Consider the following 6698-nt stretch of genomic DNA (forward strand, 5'->3'; position numbering starts at 1 on the left):
TGTCTCCTCATCTTCTAAAGGAGAAACAATCATTTCCTGTTCTTAAATGTAAGAGTTTTGGTTCATAATAGTTGTATCATCTATAACCAGTTTTATTTTTCTAGTTAATCTTTTCATTTTTTTATTGTTTAAAGTATTACATACAGTAGTACTCCTTCCCCCTTCATTGACCTTCCCCCAACCTCCCCTACTCCCTGTCGCAAGCCCTCATCCCACCCATCCCCCAGTGTCTTGTGTCCATTGGTTGTGCTTATATGCATGCATACAAGTCCTTCCATTGATCTCTTTCCCCATCACCCCTTCTCCCCCACCCCAACACTCCCCAGCCTTTGTGCTGTAATTTGACAGTCTGTTCGATGCAAAAAGATAGTTATCTTTTCATAAACTTGATTTTGATCATTGCAAATAAACTGTAAGGACACTTATGGCAGAAACCATATGACATTTTGGTAGGGGAAGAATATAAAACAGAAATAAATAAGATTATTTCAAATATTAAGGCAAAGGGGAAAATAAAGTAGATGTATTCATTATGGTTTCAGCAAGAAACAGAGAGAGCACTTAAATTATGATAATAATTTAATATGATAATAATTAAACCTCATCCATTGTACACCCCATGTAATGTTCCATTTCTCTCTGGTGTGGGATATCCCCCTGCCCCTTGAGATTGACAGAACCCACCTTTCTCCCACCTGCTTTGTGCCCTAAAAAACTGACATGTACGGATTACATCATGCAGCTGCTTCACCATGTGACTTCTAATGGGTCAGGCCAATGGGACTGTGAGGCTGGCAACTTACTTCCCTAGTTTTGTTCCTGCAGAGACAAGAGCTGGCCAAGACCTCCCTTAAGGTCAGAGCCCTTGCACAGCAGCCCTCTGCATTGGGCCTGTCTGGCTTTTGAGTACTGTTCCTCCATTGCAGGATTTGCCTCTATTACTAACCTTAGTACTGCATTCATTTATAAGGTTTCCTTTCCCTGCCCCTGCCCATTCCTTTGTAAATAGAACTTTTATTAAACTGTTTTCAAATTATCATAATTTAAGTGCTCTCTCTGTTTCTTGCTGAAACCATAATGAATACATCTACTTTATTTTCCCCTTTGCCTTAATATTTGAAATAATCTTATTTATTTCTGTTTTATATTCTTCCCCTACCAAAAAATAACAATAAGCTCCATATAAAAAGCATATTGTCTTGTTCACCACTATTACCTTCAGCTTCTAGAATAGTAGCAGACAGAGAGGAGACAATCAATAAATATTTGTTGAATACAACACAGATATAGATACATGATAGATATAGATATAGATATTCAAATTCAGAGTAACATTTTCTGTATGTTTAAAAGATGATTCCAAAATACTAAGTTGGTTATTAATTCATTTTTTCAAGGTTTAGAATGAAGTACTAACTCGGAGCCTAAATGTAGTATTTTTTTTCAGCCCAATCAAAAGAAAAAATGCATAACTTTGTACATTATTTTCATGAAGTTGAGTTTCTAACATTAAGGGAAGCAAAGGAGAAAAATCCCAGAGAATATAATATATAATGAAGGCAAAAAGACATCTCCAACCAACCTTTTTTTTTTTTTTTTTTTTTTTTTTTTTTTTTACTATGGGAAACATGATACCTGCGGAAAAATTAGGCCATAATTCAGGAAGCATCATCACTATATACGTATTTCCCTACCCTAAACGAAAATTTATCACCACTGGCTCCCCATTTCCTGCCTAAAGCTATGCTTTTAAAATATTAAGACATTAATCCTACTGAAATGGTGGATAAGCCTCTTCTTACACAAATACCTAAAATTAATGAAGTATGCAAGATAAAGAAGTGAAGGGAAGACTGGAAGCGGGACCCTATCCAGCTCTTTCCTAAATGGGATACTGTAGATTATGGGGCAACCAAGTATAGATGGACAACAGGGGATATTCAGAGAGGTCAGAATGTGCATGGCAGTCATGTCACTGGGGAATGCAGCAGCTCAACAGTGGAAATGCTTCCCATCCCGACAGCTGCTAACAGGGTGAGGTTGGGACCAAAGTGCCAAAATGAGCTCATATGGGTGTGGCAAAAGGCTTGTCCCCTGTAAGATGTCCTCCAACAAACTTTAGCAGCTGTTCAACTGCTTAACAAATGGCTATTTTCTTTGGCTAAATACATTATTACTAACTATCTAGGGAAACCATGATGGACCTAATGAATCTATTATTTGCAAATCAACAGATGAGGAAACTAAGCATAAAGATAAGGAGTATTGTCACGAATTTGGTAGTAATTGGAATGGTATTTCCCATCACTTAGAATTCATTTCTAATCTTCACTCTCAAATACTGATGAAACTTTTCATAATTTGTTTTGACCTATACATGAATGTAATTGTATAAACTTTGACTGGAGCCCATGATTCATTTGCAATAGAACTTCCTGACTTCCTTCTCACTTCCAATATCCTCACGTATCTCAGAGACCAGTTCCCGAGGATTTCCTGTCTCTAGGTGTGTGGCTATATTATCACTGAGAGGCTCTTAAATGGGCTGGTATTTGACAGAATTCCTCTTTGATCAGAGAAGCAACCAGAAGTTATGAGACTGTTCAGGTATTGATAGCTGACTTCTGGTACGTAAGGAAAGCCAGGAAGCCAGTGCTTTTAGCTAAAGATTCTGAACTAAGTTTGAAACAGGACACTGGGGAATTGGAGCATCATTCTCCCAGGCCTTGCATATTAAGGTGGAGCCAGTCAGGAGGTGAGGTAAGTTGGTCAGGGCAATGACTAGCAGAGGGATTCAGGTCAAGTGCAGTTCCTGTCTAGCAGGGCTCTCCTAAAGGCACAGGTGCACTCTGAGATCTGGCAAAGGGAACAGACAGAGTTGTGGGAAGAAAACAAATTCATTTTAATGATGTTTTCTTTTTTATTTTTAAATATTTTCTCTTATCTATAGACTTTATTACATAGTTTATATTTTACATGTTTATTTATAAGACTTCATATATTTTATATTTACATTTATACACATGTATATTAATAAAAGGGTAATATGCAATTTGGTCATGATGCCCTCACAATAACAACCAAACAGCAGGCTGCATGGGCTGACCAGGCTGGCAAGGGGGTTAGCGAGGTATGACCAAACAACCTACCAGCAGGCTGCCTGGGACGACCAGGCCAGTAGGGGGGTTAGGAGTGATCAGGCTGGCAGGGAGGGTGGGGGGCAGTTAGGGGTGATCAGGCAGGCAGGCAAGTGAGCAGTTAGGAGCCAGCAGTCCCGGATTGAAAGAGGGCTGTTCAACTGCCTGGATTGGGCTGAAACAGGCAGTCAGACATACCTGAGGGGTCCTGATTGGAGAGGGTCCAGGCTGAGCTGAAGGGACCCCCCCCACCCTCTGCATGAATTTCATGCACCAGGCCTCTAGTACATACATATTCTTGAATATGGTTTAAAACACATATTGGAGATGATTCCTCAAAAATTTTTATTAATAGGCATATATTCAATCAAGGATGTTCGAAGGCTATGCTTAGAAATAAGATGGACACAAGAGAACAAGTAGAAAGAGAGTGCTAAATAAAACCATCAGTATCACACAGTAGGGTTTGGGGAGCATCCATGGGACATAGCAGGAGAAAAGATTACAGAGAGAGGGAGCAGCATGGATCCAGAGAATGGCCTGGTAAGAGGCCCCACAGCAGAAATACAAGAGGATTGTGTCTCAGGAAGAGGAAGTGCCACTGCCCACTGCCCAGTTGACTATTTCTGCTGGGGATAAGAGCTCCAAAGAAACCAGAGGGATCTGGCTGAGCTCACGGTCACCCAGGCACCTGGGCATTAGCAACTGACAGGGCCAGAGAGATAGTGTTTGCCCAATAGCTTTTCTTATCCTAAGACCTATGATGCTCTTCCCCACCCAGTGAGGAATGGATCTTCCTACTGTTTCTTCATCTCTTCCATCTGATCCTCAAAAGTCTTCCTGTCCCTGTCTCTAGAAAGGACTTTTCTGACATCTGAAGACTCCAGAAGTGATTTAATGCTCTGCCCGGGCACACGCTCTTACATTAGTCACTCCACCCATTTTCCTGGGAAACCAACTGCTTACACAGAATGGGAACTGGGAAAATCAAACTTAATACATGTTTATGAGGATGGCCAATTTTCCCATGTGCAGCAATATGATTTCTCCCTTGCTGTTTTTTTTTTCCTTGCTGTTTTTTTTTTAATCTCCAAGCTGAAGGAGGAGAAGAGGGAAGTAAGCGTCTGCTTCAGTTCCTCACTGCACCTTTCTTACACAATTTTGGCAAAGGTTCACATTTCCAGTCAACTCCACTCCTTTTATTTCCCAGATGTTTTTATGCTTCAAGGCCAAACAAGCATGATCGTTCCTTCCCTGAACTCTGACTCCATCTGTCCCTGTCACTTCTCCCCTCCCCATCACAGCCACCCCCAGTTGTCTGGATCATGTCAGCGAATTTTATTACAATATTTTCATTGTACTGTTTACAGGAGCACACTCTTGGGAGGGTCAGCCTCTGTTAGAAACCATAAGGATGGGACTCACAAGGCTAAAAAACTTATGAGACACACTTTGACCCCTCGGGACAGTTCTAAGTGTGTGGCTTGTCAGAAGGACTAGAAAACTCAGAGTCATTCTTTCCCATTTACACTGCATTCTCCAAGGTATATTGTGAACAAATTTTATACAAGTGAAGTTGGCTCAACGCTTCTGCAGTATGTCAATCCAATTTCCAAGGCTTAGAATCCCACCGAGCTTCTTTGCATCACTAAAATAACAAAACTCATGCTGAAATCTATATGTGTACATTTTAGCCGCAATCGATATAATAAAAGCCTAAGGGACTTTGCGGCAGAACAACCAGAACGACCAGTCGCTATGATGTGCACTGACCACCAGGGGGCAGATGCTCAATGCAGGAGCTGCCCCTGGTGGTCAGTGCACTCCCACAAGGGAAGAGCCGCTCAGCCAGAAGCTGGGCTCACAGCTGACAAGAGCAGCGGCAGTAAGGAGCGAGGGCTCCCAGACTAGGAAAGCCCTGGACTGTGAAAGGGATGTCTGACTGCCAGCAGGTGGACATCCCCTGAGAGCTCCCAGACTGCAAGAGTGTGCAGGCTGGGCTGAAGGAATTTTGTGCACTGGGTCTCTAAATAATTAAATAATTAAATCTACTAATACATACTTAAAATTTTGTTATATAAAACAAACCAAATGTACAAAAAATAAATAAATAAATAAATAAATAAACAAATAAATAAATAAATAAATACAGAACCATAGAACACAGACCAAAGGGGTGATTGCCAGAGGGGAGAAGGGGAGTGGATGGGTGGAAAAAGTGAAGGGAGATTTAATCCATAATATTGTGGTAAGTTTGCACAATGACAGATGATTGCCAGAATTAGTGAGGTAACCAATATTGTAAGATGTAAAAATGCCTAATCACTGACTGGTACATACAGGTGGGGCAAAAGTAGGTTTATAGTTATGAGTATGCATGACAGTTTATTCTTTTAAAAAAATAAATAAAAAAAATTAAAAATATATATATATATATATAATTGATTTTTTTTACAGAGAGGAATAGAGAGTTAGAAACATGGATGAGAGAGAAACATCAATCAGCTGCCTCCGGCATACCTTCTACTGGGGATGTGCCTGCAACTAAGGTACATGCTGTTGACAGGAATCAAACCTGGGACTCTTGAGTCCCCAGGCCGACGCTCTATCCACTTAGGCAAATCAGTTAGGGCGACAATTTATTCTTATATTATTATTTACTAATCATTGTCCATGTGAACAACTGTAAACTACTCTCCATATACAATGGAATATTACTTGGCCATGAAAAAATGAAATCTTAACATTTGTGACAACCTAAGTTGCTAAGTGAAATAAGTCAGAGAGCAATAAATATCATATGATTTTATTTATATGGGGATTCTAAAGAACTAAATAAGTGAATAAACAAAACAGAAACAGATTTATAGATACAGAAAACAAACTGATAGTGTCAGATGGCTCTCTGACTGAGGCTGCATGAAAAGGGTGAAGGAATTAAAAAGTACAAATTGGCAGTTACAAAGTAGTTATGGGGATGCGAGTACAGCACAGGGAATATAGTCAGTAATATTGTAATAACTATGTATGGTCCCAGGTGGGTACTAGAATTATTAGGGGGAACAATTCATAAAATATATAAATGTCTAACCACTATGCTGTACACCTGAAACTAATATAAAATCATATTAAATGTCAACTATAATTGAAAAAAATGACAAATCACTATAATATTGCATACCAAACTATAAGTAAATAGATCAATACATAAATAAATGTTGTTATATGCCTCTGCACTTTTTCTTAAACTTTAAAATGCATGCAAATCACCTGGGATCTTAATAAAATTCAGACTCTGGTTCAGGCAATCTGGGTGGGCCCCGAGATGCATGTTTCCAACAAGTCCCAGGTGACGCCAATGCTGCTGCTCCTGGGTCCCCACTGTGAGCAGCAGGGGCGTAGAGCCTCCTACCTTACCTTCCCCAAGCTTGGGGTCATTTCAAAAGTATATTCAACTTATTTTTATGAATTATTGTACTTAAGATGCACAGATTGGGAGCTTAACAAAAACTTATTGAAATATGACTTAATACATGTGTAAATGGCATCCAAGTATAAAAC

This window comes from Pipistrellus kuhlii, unplaced genomic scaffold (genome assembly GCF_014108245.1).
Source record: "Pipistrellus kuhlii isolate mPipKuh1 unplaced genomic scaffold, mPipKuh1.p scaffold_m20_p_8, whole genome shotgun sequence".
Lineage (NCBI taxonomy): Eukaryota > Metazoa > Chordata > Mammalia > Chiroptera > Vespertilionidae > Pipistrellus > Pipistrellus kuhlii.